Source organism: Siphateles boraxobius, unplaced genomic scaffold (genome assembly GCF_051911475.1).
Source record: "Siphateles boraxobius isolate OS27281-9 unplaced genomic scaffold, OSU_SipBor_1 1, whole genome shotgun sequence".
NCBI classification, from domain to species: domain Eukaryota; kingdom Metazoa; phylum Chordata; class Actinopteri; order Cypriniformes; family Leuciscidae; genus Siphateles; species Siphateles boraxobius.
In genome coordinates this window covers 5,297,390-5,317,310 of record NW_027508699.1, presented here as the reverse complement: position 1 = coordinate 5,317,310, position 19,921 = coordinate 5,297,390, and positions in this window count along the sequence as shown.

The window sequence follows — 19,921 nt, the reverse complement described above, 5'->3', positions numbered from 1 at the left end:
TTTTAGTAATTATTTAACTAAAAAATATTTAATTTATCTTCAGTGTGTAGTATTAGCCAATCAGGTGTCTTGACGCGAATCACACGATTACGATTCATTCTACGCAGCACAAAAAACAAAACAAAAAAAAACCTAAAAACTGCTAGTGATAGCCTAACGTTAGTCTATATCAATATTAGCGATATAGCAAGATAATTAGTTAGCAATGTCTCAAAAGAGAATTTTGTATTTTTTTCAATCCAATCCCAAAAACCCAAGGCCGAGGACTAGCGAGAAGAATTCTCCAACTGACTCATCCAGAGGTAACGTTACAGCCCCTACGCCCGAGCAGGACCAGCTAGCCTCTGTCGTTCCCGGTGCTAGCCAATAAGATGTTATGATGTTATACGAGGCTATGTTTGGACCTTGTGAGGCTGTGGCAAGAAGTTTGCAGAAGGCTGATGCAAGTGTTTCTGGTGCACTTGAGTGCATTAAAGTTCTCAAAGAGCGCATAAGCTTTATTCTTTGCTTTTGTTACCTATAATTGCTATTTTTGTGGACTATTTGCATGTCAATGTCTTTTGCGTGCGTTGGTGTGATCAAATTAAAACTCTAATTTTACGCGCGTTGGCATGGTCAAAAAGAAAAGTTCAGACGGAGAGGAAGAAAGCACACCCTGTTTATTTTCTTTATTTAACAAAAGCACAATGTTTTGATTTGATTGTAAGGGGACACATAGCCTAAATAAGTAGAAATATCACACATTTTTTTTTCATAATTATTTCCTTTTTTTTTGTACGAGCATAAATGACAAAGTAATTTAAATTTATTGTGCTACAATGTGAAGAAAATCCAGCAAAACTCGCCGGCGACCTCAGAGGGTTAAACGTAAATAATAACATGTATTATTATTATTATAGGTGCACTGAGGGGAGAAGGAGTTGTTGACACTATTTTGTTGAAAGCAAAAGCTTCTGCATCAGCTCTCAGCTCAGCCTGAAGTGGCCAAAAGATTCCATTTTTTTGTGTGTGTGTGTTTGTTTTCTGATTTTAACTATAAAGATCGTAGCCCTGCTTGCATCACTCCCTTACTCCTCCTATGGACTATGGCCATTTGGCCTGCGTGAATGCAAATGGAAAAAAAGGTTTTGAGGGAGAGTAGTAATAATTCGGTACATTTAAATAGCGATTTTCTAGTTAGTAGTAATTAATAGATCTGTTTAGAAGTGGACTTTTCCTATAACCACGTTCCTGTAATTGCTTGGTCGGTACACCCCCCCCCTTGCGTTTGGGGTCTGTGGTGTGCGTGCGTGTGGGGTGTGTGTGCGTGTGGGGTGTGTGGTGTGCGTGTTTGCGCGTGCGGGGTGTGTGGTGTGCGTGCGTGTGGGTTGTGTGGTGTGCGTGCGTGGTGTGCGTGCGGGGTGCGTGCGTGGTGTGTGTGTGTGGTGTGCGTGTGGTGTGCGTACCTTCCTGTAATTGCGTGTGCGTGCGTGTGTGGAAAGTTAGGTAGAATTAGTTAGCTAGTCTTTGTGTGTGTGTGTGTGTGTGTGTGTGTGTGTGTGTGTGTGTGTGTGTGTGTGTGTGTGTGTGTGTGTGTGTGTGTGTGTGTGTGTGTGTGTTTGCGCGTGCGGGGTGTGTGGTGTGTGTGTGTGTGTGTGTGTTTGTGTGTAAAATTAGGTAGAAAGTTAGGTAGCAGTAGAAAGTAAGGTAGAACAGTTAGCCTATGTGTATTAGCATGTAGATACAATGGGTTATCCCACCGGTCACTATTGTTGCCGATGACATGTTTGTGAGTTCTATGACCACATTAAACAAAGTTGGGTAATTGCAAATGCATATCAATACTAGACACCTTAAACATGATGTGTACCACAAATCTATGTCCTATCTTTATGTTAACATACTTTACTAATCTTTTCTTTGGGAGCTTTCTTGCTGCCATCCTCTTCTCTTGGCGCAAACAGGAAGTAAACAGCTCTGGTCATGTGACAATTTACAGTAAACATGCGACACTGCACATATTTCATTGAGACCCTTTATTATTTCAATATCTGCTGGAAATGCATTGATAGATCATTCAGTAACATTTTTATAGCCTTAGAAATGAAAAAAAAAATTAGCACTTTATGGAGCACTTTAAGTACATTATGGATGTATACTTTTATAAAATGTATTTTAGTGCACTTTTTTTAACCTAGGAATACATTATACATAAAGTATAATTTGTATATATTTATTATATTTTAAATAATTTATTGCATTCAAAATGCATATAAGATGGTTTCAGTTTTACTAAAAGTGGTAACAAAATTAAAAAAATTAAAAGCTGAAATAGAATATTAAAAATACACTTTAGTTCATCTTCAGTGTGTCTCAAAATAGCACAGTTCAGTACACTAAGATGATCTTAAGTTTATCTTAAAAAGTACTAAAGATAAGCTTTTAGTATATTAAGTACAAAATAATTGCGCGGAAATAGAGCACGTTAAGTACATTATGGAATTGTACTAAGTGCACTTAAATAAAATTTATTTTAGTGAACTTTTTTTTCACCTGGGTGTTAGGGTGCAGTGTGGGTTGAAGAAGGACGCAAAGTCAGAAGGCTCCAATGCAAACAGTTTACTCCAAAAACTCTCACAGGTACAGACAGACAGGTACAGACAGACAGGTACAGACAGACAGGTACAGACAGGCAGGATAACGAGCAGGATAAAAGGCACTAAACACATCTGAATAAGACTAGCAATCGACAAGGACTAACTGAACAGAAGGCAACTAAATACAAGTACAAATGAACACTAACGAGGTGAGGACAGGTGACACAGATGATGAAGACGAGGAACAGTTGGATAATGAGGGAGTGAGTTCAGGTGTGGAGACAAGGAGGATACTGGGAAGTGTAGTGAAGGCGAAGACAGACTGGTGCAGACGAGGACTGTGACACTGGGTAATACAGTGAACACTTTTTTCTTGATTTACCCTGAAAGAATGGAAGTGAAATGTGACAACAGTCATGTTGTAACATATGAGGAGTACATTGTAACATTACCATATGACAGCTTAATTTTATCTTATCTAATCAAAAAATATATTCAAGACAAACTAAAATATTTTTTCAATAAAATACAATTATTAATTTTCATATAAAATAATGGCATTTTTTGATAATTAAAAAATAAAGTAATTTTTGAGTTTGACTACAAACACACAATAGTTCAAAAACAATAATAATTCATATTTTCTGAACATTGACTCTCAGTCTTTATTCACATACTTCTCATGGTTTCTCATTATAATTCATAAAAGTATATAATAGAATAGCATAGTTCAACTAGGGCAGCATGCGCAACTGAGATTTGAACCCTGCTAGCGTCGTCTGCTGGTTAGATCAGCATTAAAGAACTATCTCAACTGTTAAATAACAGATATAAGATTAAAATAATATCAGATTTGTCTAATTTTAAATAAACATAAAACAGAGATGAAAAATTAACTTAAGAAATTTACTTTTGCTATGGTTAAATAAATGTTCAGTGATATCTTCCAAAGATTTTTTAATTTTGCTGCAATTTCTTTTCTCCTAAAATAATATAGGGTTCATGGACAATTGGAAAAGTTTTTGGGGCAGACCTGACCTGTTGAAAAGAGATGGTTTTCATCCCTCCTGGGATGGTGCTGCTCTTCTTTCTAGTAATATGGCACATAGGGCCCTATTTTAACGATCTAAAACGCAAGTGAACCTTAGTTTCAGTAGTCATGTCAAAGAAATAACTAAATCAGCATACTATCACCTGAAAAATATTGCAAGAATTAGATGCTTTGTTTCCAGTCAAGACTTAGAAAAACTTGTGCATGCTTTCATCACCAGTAGGGTGGATTATTGTAATGGACTTCTCACTGGCCTTCCCAAAAAGACCATAAGACAGTTGCAGCTCATACAGAATGCTGCTGCTAGGATTCTGAGCAGAACCAGAAAATATGAACACATCACACCAGTCCTCAGGTCTTTACACTGGCTGCCAGTTACATTTAGGATTGATTTTAAAGTATTATTACTGGTATATAAATCATTCAATGGCCTAGGACCTCAATACATTTACTTTGCACTTTGAATTACCACTGTGTATGAAACGTGCTATATAAATAAACTTGCCCTGCCTTGCCTTGCCTAAAGTGTCAAGCGCAAAGCGCAAGTAACTTTGTGGGCGGATCTCGGCGCTGTTGCTATTTAACCGGCGGGATAAATTACTCTTGCGCTCGACGCAAATCTAAAAGGGATTGGTCTGAAGTAGCTTCATTATTCATAGGTGTGGTTTGGGCGTAACGGGAAACAAACCAATAAGAGCTTTATATCACATTCCCTTTAAGAGCATGATGAACGAGGTGCGATTGTTCCATGGCGCAATACTATTATAACGGCGCATTTACCAGGAGCGCTTAAGCGGTTTTCAGCCGAGGAGATCAATGTTCTCGTCAGGGCCGTAAAAGAAGCTTTTTAGCTTTGGTTAAACATGCATATAATAATTTGGGTAAATGTGTAAGCTTTATTCCTATTTTTCCCATCGTCATGGACACAACAATGATTTCTCTCATGTTTTAATATTTTTCCTTATAATAATGTATCATTTGCAAAAAGGAAAATGCATCTGTGTAGATGATAGAATTATCTACAATGTATACGCGTTGTTCACACTCTGTATTATGGCCAAGCATGCACGCTTAAAATAGCATCTGAATGTACGCACAACACGCCACTGACTTTAGACTAGGTTTTTTCTGGTCAGTGGCGCAATTATTTTCTGGAACTGCAAAATAGCACCAGGGAGTGTTTGCGCCGGAACACGCCTCCTTTTTTGCGCTAAACCGCCCAGGGAGCGCAAGTTCATTCCCTAGTTTGCCGGCATGCGTCTGTGGAGGGAAAAGTCCGCTTTGCACGGGTGCAAAATACGAATGATACATGGTTATGAATGATACTTTGTACATACGTGTACAAAGTCAATCGCGCTGAGTGCAAGATAGGGCCCATAGTCTTAGAGCTCAAACATGACGATTTGGGGCTCAGGTCAGGAAACAGACAGACTGGCTGTGTAACGCAGTTCGTTGTAATGGGAGGATGGAGGTGGGAACCGGAGAACATTTAAAGACTTTAATAATAAAATAAACAAATACAAATGAAAGTTCCTCACGGACGATTGCTGTCACATTTAACAAAATAAAAAAAGCCCAGGGCTGTCCTCTCTCGATCTTCACGATCGTCGCTCCTCCTTTTATGCTTCCGCTCCTCCGTGAGAGATACGAGACCGGTGCTTTATAGATAAATTGAACTCATTAACCAGTCAACACGTGAATCAAGTCAATTCAGCTTCATTTATATAGAGCTTTTAACAATATAGATTGTATCAAAGCAGCTTTCCAGTGATAATAGGAAATTAAAGTAACAGAGATTGTTTTGGCTTTACATCAGCCAAAACTTTATTCTACATCAGCTCTAGAATAAAGTTATTGTCTAGCTAAAGTTAGTTTTGATTGATTCACTTGCGTTGCAACGATCATTAGTTATTAACTTAGGGGCCGCTAACACGACACCGTTCTAACAGAAAACCCTTAATGCGATCCGGCCACTCATTTGCACAAAACAGTGCCTGGTAGCTCGAGAATGCAAACAATGAAATAGGTTTCGAGGTACAAGCCTTGAAAAATTTATAATACTGATTTTTTTATCAATTCCTTGTAGCCACGTGAACCGGAATTATCCCAACAACGTTTTATCTTACAGAGGTAAATGGAAGGGAAGGAGGCCTTCACAGGGGAGAGACTAGTTGACACTTCAGGAATGCGTTGTCGTCGTGTCCAGGCGCAGGTCCTTCATCAGAACCGGATACGACCTGGATCCGGCGGACTGCAGTAAACCCTTGGGATAAACAGAGAGACTAATATTAGCGTAGACGCCATCCTTCTTATGATGTAACAAGTACATCAGGATTTATGGGAAGTGTTTTCGGTTCCGACTGGCCTAATATATGCAACCTAACATTGAATATAGAAGTCTATAATGCATTATGTGTATGCTAGGTTAAAGAGATTGGTTTGTAGTCTACATTTAATCTGACAGAGTGTGTCTGCTTCCCGGACAATGTTAGGAAAACTGTTCCAAAGTTTTGGTGCTAAATAGGAATTTTGAGATTGCAATAGGCTTGACTGACTATAATGCGTTAAGAGCTCGCTCAAGTACTGGGGAGCTAAATCATTTAGTGCTTTGTAAGTTATCAGCAATATTTAAAAATGTATACAATGTTTAATAGGGAGCCAATGCAGTGTTGACTGAACCGGGTCATACTTCCTGGTTCTGGTAAAAACTCTAGCTGAAGAAGAAGAATCGAACATCACTATTGTAATGTACAGTTGTGTTAGGGACTGTTGACCGTGGAATGCTGTTTTGTTCTGGACCGTGGAATTGTCACACTGGAGAAATGGTGAGTGTTTTATCAGTTCACCTCCTATATCAGTTCATTACTAGACTACATTACTAACTTGTGATTATATTCAATAACTATACAAGTATGTTTTGTGGAAGCATGGATGCATGATTTGTTTCATATATTGTTTTACTAATAGTTATTTTGACCTGTTAGGTGTGTGAAACAAAAATCAAGGCATTAAAAACAGACAGCAACAAAGAGCTCGTAGAACATCAAAAAAGATAAGTTTGGTCCTTCAGAAACTAGATGAAAACACTTCTGATAGTGAACACTCCTCCACAGAACTTTGTGATTATTCATCAAACGACTCGGGAAATATGCTGAATGTTGTGGAGCCGGATCAAATTGAAGACTCAGAAGAAAAGTATGACTCAGAATCACAGCAGAATGCCATAAACAATATACAGGACCAAGTGCTATGGGATGAAATGGATAGACTCAATAAATTCAAGGATGTTATCAGTGGTGGGAGTTACGCAGAGCCAACTTTGTCTCTGGAGAAAAAGTTGTCTGAGTGTGCACTGCAGTTCAATATCACCTTAACTGCTCTCACTCATTTGCTCAAGATTTTGAGCCAACATGGTTTTGATGTCCCAGTAGATGGAAGAACAGCCCAGTAGGTGGCGGAAATGCAACTATCGTTTTTTTGCAAACACCTTGTTCTGGCAGTTTCACAATAACTGAAAAATCAGGTACATTTTAAAAATTTCAATGCCCTCGTTTAGCAATGTTAATTAGAAATTTCACTGAGATGTAAATTATTTTTTTTGATAGATGGCAAATGCACATATTTTGGAATAAAGGAAGGTATTAAGCACACTCTGTCTGAGCAAGACATCTTTAAATATGATCACATCGAGGTTTCTTTCAATATTGATGGGTTGCCTATTTTCAAGTCCATAAACCCCACAATGTGGCCACTTCAGTGTGCTGTCATCAACATCAATCGACAGTCCTTTCATTGTTGCTCTTTATTCAGGAGCAAAGAAACCAGAGAATTTTGATTTTATGCATGACTTCATGGAGGAAATGCAAGAATTGATGGACACAGGCTTTGTTGGGAAGAATATTATCCTCAAAAACATCACATGTGATGCTCCAGCATGAGCGCTCTTCAAAGGAATAGCTCAGTTTAATGGTCACTATGGCTGACTTTTGTGAAGTGAAAGGAGTTCACAAGAGCAAAATTATTTTATTGTATAAAGGAAATCTCAGAACAAATAAGTCATTCAGACAGAAGAAAAATCCTGATCATCACAAGACAGATAGCATTCTTTTGAATCTGGACATTGATATGATCAAGCAGTTCCCGATAGAACCTATGCATTGTGTAGAACTAGGCGACTAGGTGACTAAGCGATTGTTGGTGCTCTGGAAAGAAGGAACTTTGCCTCATGCTCGGTTGTCAGCTGGACAGCTCAGCATCATTAGTAATTTTCATCAAGCTATCCGACAGAACATACCTGCTGATTTCAATAGAAAATCTTGGACGAATTGAAGCACTGGAAAGCAACTGAATTCCGAACATTTCTGCTTTATACTGGACCAGTGATTTTGAAATATGTTCTTGATGAGAAGAAGTATATTCAATGAAAGCTTTAGCATAAAGTTCTGCCAGGAAGACTTAATTACTACGTCACTTATTACCTTCACATCTATCCAATCACGTCCTTATACTCTCTGTATAAAAGATTGGTACTTACAAACATTTGACGCAGATGCTGTCGCGACCACTACCTCCATCCTCCCCACCACAACCAGGATGGTCCTGTCCATACCTCCCAGGGGGGTCGGCTGCGCCCCTGCCTTCGTCTTCAGGCAGGAAATGCAGAACCGCTACCCTCGGATTATGAACTACGGACGGGGCCTACGCCTAAGGAACTTTATAAATAACTGTTTGCTGGGCTGTCTATAAATGAATGCTTTGTTACATCATTATACCTCTTTTTATACCACTCTTTCTGGTAGAACTTCCTTTCTCTTAGTATTGGAATGTGCATCTTATACAGTGAAAACCTGATGTAGCATCGTGGTTATGCAGATAAATTGTTAACATATTTTGTTGAAAAATGTAGCAGCCTGTATTCCAGGGGTTTCATCTCATATGATGTGCATTGCTTGCTACATCTAACTGATGTTGCTAATTACAATGGATCATTAGTCTATTGTTCAACGTACAAGTTTGAAAAAAATATGAGTCGAATCAAGAGGTTTGTCTGGGGTACAGGTGATCCACTGATTCAACTAGCTAACAGACTGGCTGAGAGGCAAACAATATAAAATTCTAAGATCTCAAATGTAAACTATGCTATCCCAAAGACAAAAGAATGCTACAAAATGACCAATGATCGTTTTTTTTTTTAGTATCGTGTTTGTTTAATCCGTGATGGAAAGACAACTGTCGTACCAAACACTTGGATTTTTCATGACAAGGGAACATTTAAAGTATCGATGGACAACATCACTCACAAATATTAAAAACAAATCTCTGGCGAACCCCAATTGGAAGGTTTATGATATTGTGAAGATTATAGAACCTTCTTTTGGTAAGACAATGGAATTATTTGTGTATCTTTAGATATTCAATCAACTGAAATCTTGGAAATATATCAGTGGATACATTTCTCATTAACAGGACAATACAATATGATCAAGCAAATCAATATATCTCAGATTACACATCTGGGTCTCAGCAGCAGAGGAGTCGCTTTCTTTTTTAAAGACAGACCCTGCAGTTGTGGAATTACCTGATAAGAGAAAAAGAAAAAGGAAGCACTGTGTTGTGTCACGGTTGGTAAATCCTATGTCTTCTTCTTGTCTCGTGTATCTGTTGTTGTATGTGTGTGCGCTGATCAGAGGGGCGTGTCCGCTCATCAGCGCTCCTTCAGCAATAACTCATTTCCTCATCACCAGCTGCAGTCTATCCATTCCTGTGTATATATTATCATCCACTTCTCATCTCCATTGTCAGATCGTTGTTTGTTTCACGTGGATGTCCTGGATTCGTTGTGTTGATCGTCACTCTCACCTCTCTTGCACCTGGTTTTCATCTGACCATCGGAGTCCCTGCACCGCTAGCCTGCTGCCCTGGGAACCTCTCATATTGACTTCCATTTAATAAACAGAGTGTTTACTTGCAATTGCTTCCGAACTTTATTCGTTACATGTTGAAAGTGACCTCAATTCAGAATCAACTTCCAGTGAAGGTGTGTATACATTCAAGGGGTTGGTATACAGAACAATTTGTCAAAACTCTGTGATTAAACTCTATTTTTATGTGATAAACAGATGAAATGCATTTAAAGAAGTCAAGGAATGCAATGAAGCAAGTTTGTCTGAAGAAAAAGAACGTTCCACTTCTCAGACCCCCCGTATACCAGGGTATGATCTGCATGATCTGTCTCACAGATACTTCTCAGAGAAGTGTGTTAAGAGTTGATGAGCGTGATCATCCCGAAAGCTCTGTTTCCTCAGGTGAGTTATTATTTTTTTCCCCCATAAGGGTTATATGTGTGTGTGTGTTATATATATATATATATATATATATATATATATACACAGTCAAACCAAAATTTATTCAGACACCTTGCTATTTTCACTTTATAAAATGAACTATAGTGTCCTGCAAGACTATGAAAATATATTAAAAAAAATTGGTGTGTGTGTGTTTCTTTTCACAAGGACATTGAAACAAGTCACTCCGAGCAGACATTCAAGCACTTTGGCTGTCTCACCTATAACAGGTGAGACAGCCAAAGTGCTTGAATGTCTGCTCGGAGTGACTTGTTTCAATGTCCTTCAGTTAAAATAACAAACAAACACCATGCATTAATGTATTGATATAAAGCCACTCGCTTCTGTTTTTTTCTTTCAGATTTTTATGATCGCCAACAGCATATCTTGAATTCTGAAGAAATTCCTCAGGTGAACACCAAATCCCCAATATCTGTCCTGTCATCTGGTATGATGTTCATTCATTAAGAATAATTATGTTTAATTGATTATAAAAAAAGTGCAATTTATCTGACTTCATGTATGGCATTTTGTTTTTAGTAGCTGAGAAGAAACCAACATCCAAAATTACCATGGAGAGAGGCAAACTGTCATCTTGAAATACCTGGCAAAAAATAGGCTGTGTCACTGCGTGGTGCAGGCAGAAGAAGACGAAAAGTCCAAAGCTCCAATGCAAAGGGTTTACTACTAATAATAATTGTTCAAAGGGTAAAGACTGGCAGGATGAACACACACATACTAAATAAGACTGACAAAGTAGAACGGACAGAGACTGACTGAACAGAAAGGAACTAAATACAAACACAGATGAACACTGGTTAACAGAAAACAGGTGAAGCAGATGATGGTGACGAGACAATGACAAACACCTGTGATGGGTGATCAGGTGATGGCCGATAGTGTGCAGGTGGAAAACATGAGGTATGCTGGGAAGTGTGTTGACCGTGACAGTACTCCCCCCTCCCGGTAGGATAGGGGTGACTTTCACGCAGAAGAGGCTGAAACTAGGGGGGGTTGGGACATCCTGGAGGGTCAGGGTCAGACAGGGACTGATGTCTCCAGGACGGTACCGGCAGTTCGGAAGACCAGGGCAGAGCAGGCTGTGCAGGCGGCCAGGGCGGGGCCGACCCTTCGGGCGGCCATGACGGAGAAGTCCCTTTCGGGCGTCCATGGTGAAGACGGTCTGGCCACTATAGCAGAGGACGTATAGGTGAGGTGAGGCGAGGGTTCAGTGGAGGCTGACCAGGCGTGAACAGCCTATGCCTCCGACCCTTCGGGCGGCCATGATATGTATTTGTCCCTTCGGCCGACCATGGCAGAGACGTCCCTTCGGGCAGCCATGGTGGAGACGGTCTGGCCACTATAGCAGAGGACGTATAGGTGGGGGTTCAGTGGAGGCTGACCAGGCGTGAACAGCCTCTGGCTGGCGGGCATGACGTGAACAGGCTCTGGCTTGGTGGGCATGATGTGAACAGGCTCTGGCTCGGCGGGCATGACGTGAACAGGCTCTGGCTCGGCGGGCATGACGTGAACAGGCTCTGGCTCGGCGGGCATGACGTGATGCGCAGGCTCGGTAGGACTGACGTGAAGTGCAAGCTCGGCAGGACTGACTTGAAGAAGCTCAGGCTCGGCAGGACTGACGTGAAGAAGCTCAGGCTCGGCAGGACTGACGTAACGAAGCTCATGCTCGGCAAGACTGACGTGAAGCTCAGGCTCGCAGACATGACGTGAAGAATCTCAGGCTCGACAGACATGACGTAGAGAAACTCAGGCTCGGCAGACATGACGTGAAGAAATTCAGGCTCGACAGACATCAAGTGAAGCCACTCAGGTTCGGTAGACAGCAGATGGGCGTTTTACTTAAACATGTTCTGAGGGCAGAAAGGAAAATTATTGGTTTACAGCTTCAACCAATGAAACTGAAGCAAAGGCGGGGTCAAGACGTTTGAACGTGCGGAGGGATTAGTCGGAATACAAGACAAACCGATGTTCTTGGGAGAAAGCTTCAATTGCAAGGTAAGTGATTTTACTATATATTTTCTTAAAATTCATCATCTTTTAAAGTTTATTTAGCTAATCAGCGAACATTAAAATAATATAATAACACAAATTATACATAACTAATAATCTAAATGTCGTATTGTATGCATTTTGATTCGACTGTTTAATCAGTTGACTGCAACAAAGCTGCTTAGGGGGTAACTGGTGTAAAACATACTTTTCCAATGCTACCTCGCTGTGTGTGAAAATTATATGCGACAACAGAACTCGTTCAAATCTCCGCGACAAATCTCAAATCTCAATCAAGCTGATACATCTCCCGCCCTAGTAAGTTACTGCTCTCAGGTCAGGAGTACTCAATAGATTCAAATCGCTGTTATTTTAGTGTATTACGTGCTGCTCTCAGGGCAGATTCAAATCGCTGTTATTTTAGTGTATTACGCGCTGCTCTCAGGGCAGGAATAAGTTACTCAATAGATTCAAATCGCTGTTATTTTAGTGTATTACTGTCACGGAATGCACACGAGAGAAGGTAGATCCAAGCGCAGTTTATTAGGGTAATCCGTATTCGTAATCCAGCCAGTCAAGAGGTCAAAATCCATAAAAAGCAGTCCAAAAACAAGACACAATACAGAGTGGAAAAGGAAGTGCAACAAGACAGTAAAACAAGGAATCCACAATGAACACCGAAACAGACAGGGTATTTATACACACAGAACTAACAGGGTGATGGGAAACAGCTGTGTACAATGATCAGATGATGAGTGCAGACAAACGATTATGGGAATTGCAGTTCATGATGAGTGGGTGACGATATGGGGAAGAGACCTCTAGTGGACACCCAGGGAAACACACACCAGACACTGTGACAATTACTCGCTCCTCTCAGGGCAGGAGTACTCAATAGATTTTTAATCGCTGCTATTTTAGTGTATTACGCGCTGCTCTCAGGGCAGGAGTACTCAATAGATTCAAATCGCTGTTATTTTAGTGTATTACGCGCTGCTCTCAGGGTAGGAGTACTCAATATATTCAAATCGCTGTTAGTTTAGTTTATTACGCGCTGCTCTCAGGGCAGGAATAAGTTACTCAATAGATTTAAATCGCTGTTATTTTTAGTGTATTACGCGCTGCTCTCAGGGCAGGAGTACTCCATGGATTCAAATCGCTGTTATTTTACTGTATTACGCGCTGCTCTCAGGGCAGGAGTAGTCAATACATTCAAATCGCTGTTATTTTGGTTTATTACACGCTGCTCTCAGGGCAGGAGTACTCAATAGGTTCAAATCACTGTTATTTTAGTCTAGTACGCTGCTCTCAGGGCAGGAGTACTCAATAGGTTCAAATCACTGTTATTTTAGTCTAGTACGCTGCTCTCAGGGCAGGAATACTCAATAAATTAAAATCGCTGTTATTTTTAGTGTATTACTCGCTGCTCTCAGGGCAGGAGTACTCAATAGATTAAAACCGCTGTTATTTTTAGTGTATTACGCGCTGCTCTCAGGGCAGTAGTAGTCAATAGATTAAAATCGCCGTTATTTTTAGTGTATTACGCACTGCTCTTAGGGCAGGAGTACTCAATAGATTAAAATCGCTGTTATTTTTAGTGTATTACGCGCTGCTCTCAGGGCAGGGATACTCAATAGATTCAAATCGCTGTTATTTTAGTGTTTTACGCGCTGCTCTCAGGGCAGAAGTAGCCTACTCAATAGATTCAAATCGCTGTTATTTTGGTGTATTAGCCTACATGCTGCTCTCAGGGCAGGAGTACTCAATAGGTTCAAAAAGCTGTTATTTTAGTGTATTACGCACTACTCTCAGGGTAGGAGTACTCAATATATTCAAATCGCTGTTAATTTATTATATTACGTGCTGCCCTCAGGGCAGGATTGCTCAATGGATTCAAATCGCTGTTTTTTTTTTGTATTACGCGCTGCTCTCAGGGCAGGAGTACTCAATGGATTCAAATCGCTGTATTACACGCTGCTCTCAGTGCAGTAGAAGTCAATAGATTAAAATCGCTGTTATTTTGGTGTATTACACGCTGCTCTCAGGGCAGGAGTATTCAATAGATTCAAATAGCTGTTATTTTAGAATATTACGCGCTGCTGTCAGGGCAGGAGTAGTCAATAGATTCAAATTGCTGTTATTTTGATGTATTACACGCTGCTCTCAGGGCAGGAGTACTCAATAGATGAAAATCTCTGTTATTTTAGTGTATTACGCGCTGCTCTCAGGGCAGGAGTACTCAATAGGTTCAAATTGCTTTTATTTTAGTCTAGTACGCTGCTCTCAGGGCAGGAGTACTCAATAGATTCAAATCGCTGTTATTTTTAGTGTATTACTCGCTGCTCTCAGGGCAGGAGTACTCAATAGATTCAAATCGCCGTTATTTTTAGTGTATTACGCGCTGTTCTCAGGGCAGGAGTACTCAATATATTCAAATCGCTGTTATTTTTAGTGTATAACGCGCTGCTCTCAGGGCAGTAGTAATCAATAGATTCAAATCACTTTTGATTTGGTGTATTACACGCTGCTCTCAGGGCAGGAGTACTCAATAGATTAAAATCGCCGTTATATTTAGTGTATTACACGCTGCTCTCAGGGCAGTAGTGCTCAATAAATTTAAATCACTGTTATTTTTAATGTATTACATGCTGCTCTCAGCGCAGGAGTACTCAATAGATTAAAATCACAGTTATTTTTAGTGTATTACACGCTGCTCTCAGGGCAGTAGTACTCAATAGATTAAAATCGCTGTTATTTTTAGTGTATTACACGCTGCTCTTAGGGCAGTAGTAGTCAATAGATTCAAATCACTTTTATTTAGGTGTATTACACACTGCTCTCAGGCAGTGCTCGAATTGAGTCAAGTCTTATGGGGGGTCCCCAAGTTTTTTTTTACGGGGGGGGGGGTATGTAGGTTTAGTCTTGCAATATACACTTTATACAAAATATACAATATATTTGATCATAATATGCATAAATATATCTTATTTATTAAAAACGCTTGATAAAGAATTATATAGGCTACATATATATATATATATATATATATATATATATATATATATATATATATATATATAATTATTCTTTTAAATTACTTACTAAAGTAATACTGGATTTAGAGGGCAGCAGACCCAAAACAGCAACTATGGCAAATATACCAAGGCACTACATATAAGGCTCTTGAAGACCCGTAAAAGCAAGTAACATCAAAATACATTGAAATGTTTCAAAAACAGTAGAAAATAATCAGATGGCTTCCAGACTCACTGGATGGTATCACTGTCAGATTCAACAGTGGCACAGGAATAATTATTTCATAATGTCTCCGAAAGCAGTGATAAAAGAGCAGTGAGTAACTTCAAAAGGATATCTATCTTCACAACTTTTTTATTACTTAAACATTAGCAAAAGAATGGAAAAATACTATCAGGCTGTAATGATGTAGATAGGTATGAACCCAGGTGCGGGAACTTTACTCAAAGAGTACAGGACAACTGGGCAAACAGGATACAGTCTTTGGAATAGTTTATAAGTTTAACATAGGCATGTCCAGGAGATTCTCAAAAGTCAACTCAGGATTCATCCATAACAAACATCAAAGTAATTTCAGGAACCAGTGGATGAAGACATAAACCAAAACTCAGGACCGGTAAGTATTTACTGGTAAGCATCCAATTTCTTCAGAAGCAGGGATAACAAAAATCTCAAATGAGAAATGACCTCTTCAACAGAAAGTATATATAAACTCAGTTTCTTTTCCCACAACTGAAATGGAGAACTGAACATAAGTTAACTATATATAATGTGTTACAGAAAACACGTATCAAGTCATATCTGAGACACAAATAACATCCAGGAAAACACAAGACGAAGAGTCCTTCCATGAGTGCACAGATAGTAAGTATTTATAACATTCAAGCCAGACAAAGACTGATTGTCACTGCAGTATTTTTTAAAGTACACCAAATGCTTTACAAACAAGCATCAGGAGTGGTTTTTTAATGCTCTGGGAAGCCCAAGCAAGCAAACAAGGTAGATGGCAGAGCAAAGAGTTCACATGTGACAGGCAATGTTGGTGAAAGAAAAAATGTTAATCTAGAACAGACCACAGTGGTCTGTCTGGTTTTGTCTGTGCTTGCCTTCCTGTTTTGGTTGCAGTTGACAGCCAATGGCCGTCTTTCAACCAAGAGAGCACAAACGATTTTGGGTCAAACTGCTCCACTGGAGGGCCATTGACGTCTAGAAACAGGACAGAAGAAAGGCTTTTGGCCCTCAGGCAATTTCTCCTCTTGTTAGCGGTATCACTCATGGCTGAAAATCCGCGTTCACATTCAGCTGAGGTGGCCAGGTAGGTTTTGCTAGCTGTAATCAGCCTCTTGATCGTCTTCCCAGGACTGTTACCTTCAAGTTTCCACAACCTATACTCTTCAACAGCAGCTCTGCTGGTTACTCCTAGATGCTTAGCAAGGTCATGAATTTCCTTTTCACCATACAGGACAAGGGAATTACGGTCTTTGGGCCAACAGGATGGTTCGAGTGGAGTCAGAAGCTCAGTAAGGTCTGAGTCAGGGAGACGTACAGAGAGATTATCAATGACGGCCTGTAGGAACTGTGAAATTTGTACACAAGAACAATCTTGGTGTATAGCTAAATTAAAAGAACAGAACAAACAATTGCACACTAAGGTGGGCCATAACAAGGCCTCAACCAAATGTGACTCAGAAGACCAACTGTCAGATGAAACTTATCCTGACTTACAAGCATTCTTTGAAACAGATGTAGACAAGCCTGTAGATTCAGTAAAGGTATGTGTCGCAAGAAGATCTCAGGGAATTCCCATACAAAAATGTAATATATGGCCATATATGTACTTATATTTTAAATAGCATGACATATATCTTTACATATATTTGACTTACCTGAGAACACAATATATGGCTGCAACATATATGAACATTTATGTGTCCAAACATGTGAAGAAAATGTTTGAGTTCATCCACATATGATACCATATATCTGCATATATTACAGTATAGTATTGGTTTCTCGCATATATGGACAACATTAAGTAAAAATATGTGACATACATATTTGTTTCCCACATATTTAATACATGTATGTAAACATACATGCATATGATACTGATGCATTGAAATAAGTACATATATGCATATAAACATATATGCGTCTTACATATATTTAACATTTATGTGCATATACTGGAAAATATATGGCACTTACATGAAAACGGCCATTTTTGCTATATTTTGAAATATATGTTTCATATATGTCTATGTGTTTTATATATATGAATTTTTGCATATATTCTCATATAGGCAGCAGACATACATGGGCACTGACATTATATATGTAATTTACATATATTGACATATATTAAATTTCTGTATGGGTTGAGGGAACTGAAAGTGTTCCTCCCAACTCTTCTGTTGTCCAAAACCAAACTGTTGCCAAAGCACTCGGACCTAGAGACATAGAAAGACTATCCCAAAGCTTACCTTCAGTACGCACAGATTTTTCTGAATTTAGAAGGGCATTGATCAGTAAAATGCGTCTTTAGGAGATATTGTTGGCAGAATTCACACAGCGTATGTCACAAATTCTAACTGAATCTGAATTCAAGAGTTTTGAGTCTGCTGTTACTTCTGAACTACAACATGCCAGAAAAGATGAATTGAGAGAGGGAGTTCTGAAAGTGTTGAAAGACATTGTTGGACCAAACATGGACTGCTCAAAGATCACTAGGTGTGTACAGAAAAAAGATGAGAATGTTAGTGAGTACACTCAAAGATTTTGTCAGTCAGCAGCAGCATACAGTGGTATAGCTGACACTTCAGAGAAGGTGCTAGAAGATAATGGTCCCCTAGTTCGCACATGGTTATATGGTATGTTGTCAGAACATAGAAAAGCATTGCCTTTCTTAGACTTAACATGGTCCACTAGAACCATACAAAACAACTTGGAGAGGTTAGCTGCATGGGAAAGAGACTCTGATGTCAAGGCAAGAGTAAAAATTGCAGCAGCATCCTTTAAGGTCAACACAGAGAATGTTATTACTGTGGTAAACATGGACATTGTGGAAAAGTGTAGGAAAAACAAAAAGAACTTTCAGCTCTTGCTCAGTCTGCTTGCTACTCTGAAGCAGCCCCTCCCCTCATCATTAAACTGGGGCAGCGTGTTGACTTGTTAACCATTTGGGCTGTGAGTGCTTAATTTCCCCAGTAACTGACAACAGAGATAAAATACTTATTTTTGTTTAATAGAACAAAAGGAAAGTGACTGTCTCAGCCTTCCTTTGGGGGACACTAGTTAAGTAGACTCACAGCCTTAAATGTTATAATACAGCACAGGCCTTCATCAGTAATGGTCTTAGGTCAGACTGTAAATGTAAAATGCCTTCATGCAGTGTCCACACTGATGAATGACAACGTGCACCTGTCACAAACCCATCCTCATGTATGATGTCTACAATGACTGAATTTGTGTTAGAGGCTGAAGGAGAAATGACTCATGATTGTGTTACGCTCAGTGCTCGAATTGAGTCAAGTCTTATGGGGGGTCCCCAAGTTTTTTTTTACGGGGGGGGGGGGGGGTATGTAGGTTTAGTCTTGCAATATACACTTTATACAAAATATACAATATATTTGATCATAATATGCATAAATATATCTTATTTATTAAAAACGCTTGATAAAGAATTATATAGGCTACATATATATATATATATATATATATATATATATATATATATATATATATATATATATATATATATATATATATATATAATTATTCTTTTAAATTACTTACTAAAGTAATACTGGATTTAGAGGGCAGCAGACCCAAAACAGCAACTATGGCAAATATACCAAGGCACTACATATAAGGCTCTTGAAGACCCGTAAAAGCAAGTAACTTCAAAATACATTGAAATGTTTCAAAAACAGTAGAAAATAATCAGATGGCTTCCAGACTCACTGGATGGTATCACTGTCAGATTCAACAGTGGCACAGGAATAATTATTTCATAATGTCTCCGAAAGCAGTGATAAAAGAGCAGTGAGTAACTTCAAAAGGATATCTATCTTCACAACTTTTTTATTACTTAAACATTAGCAAAAGAATGGAAAAATACTATCAGGCTGTAATGATGTAGATAGGTATGAACCCAGGTGCGGGAACTTTACTCAAAGAGTACAGGACAACTGGGCAAACAGGATACAGTCTTTGGAATAGTTTATAAGTTTAACATAGGCATGTCCAGGAGATTCTCAAAAGTCAACTCAGGATTCATCCATAACAAACATCAAAGTAATTTCAGGAACCAGTGGATGAAGACATAAACCAAAACTCAGGACCGGTAAGTATTTACTGGTAAGCATCCAATTTCTTCAGAAGAAGGGATAACAAAAATCTCAAATGAGAAATGACCTCTTCAACAGAAAGTATATATAAACTAAGTTTCTTTTCCCACAACTGAAATGGAGAACTGAACATAAGTTAACTATATATAATGTGTTACAGAAAACACGTATCAAGTCATATCTGAGACACAAATAACATCCAGGAAAACACAAGACGAAGAGTCCTTCCATGAGTGCACAGATAGTAAGTATTTATAACATTCAAGCCAGACAAAGACTGATTGTCACTGCAGTATTTTTTAAAGTACACCAAATGCTTTACAAACAAGCATCAGGAGTGGTTTTTTAATGCTCTGGGAAGCCCAAGCAAGCAAACAAGGTAGATGGCAGAGCAAAGAGTTCACATGTGACAGGCAATGTTGGTGAAAGAAAAAATGTTAATCTAGAACAGACCACAGTGGTCTGTCTGGTTTTGTCTGTGCTTGCCTTCCTGTTTTGGTTGCAGTTGACAGCCAATGGCCGTCTTTCAACCAAGAGAGCACAAACGATTTTGGG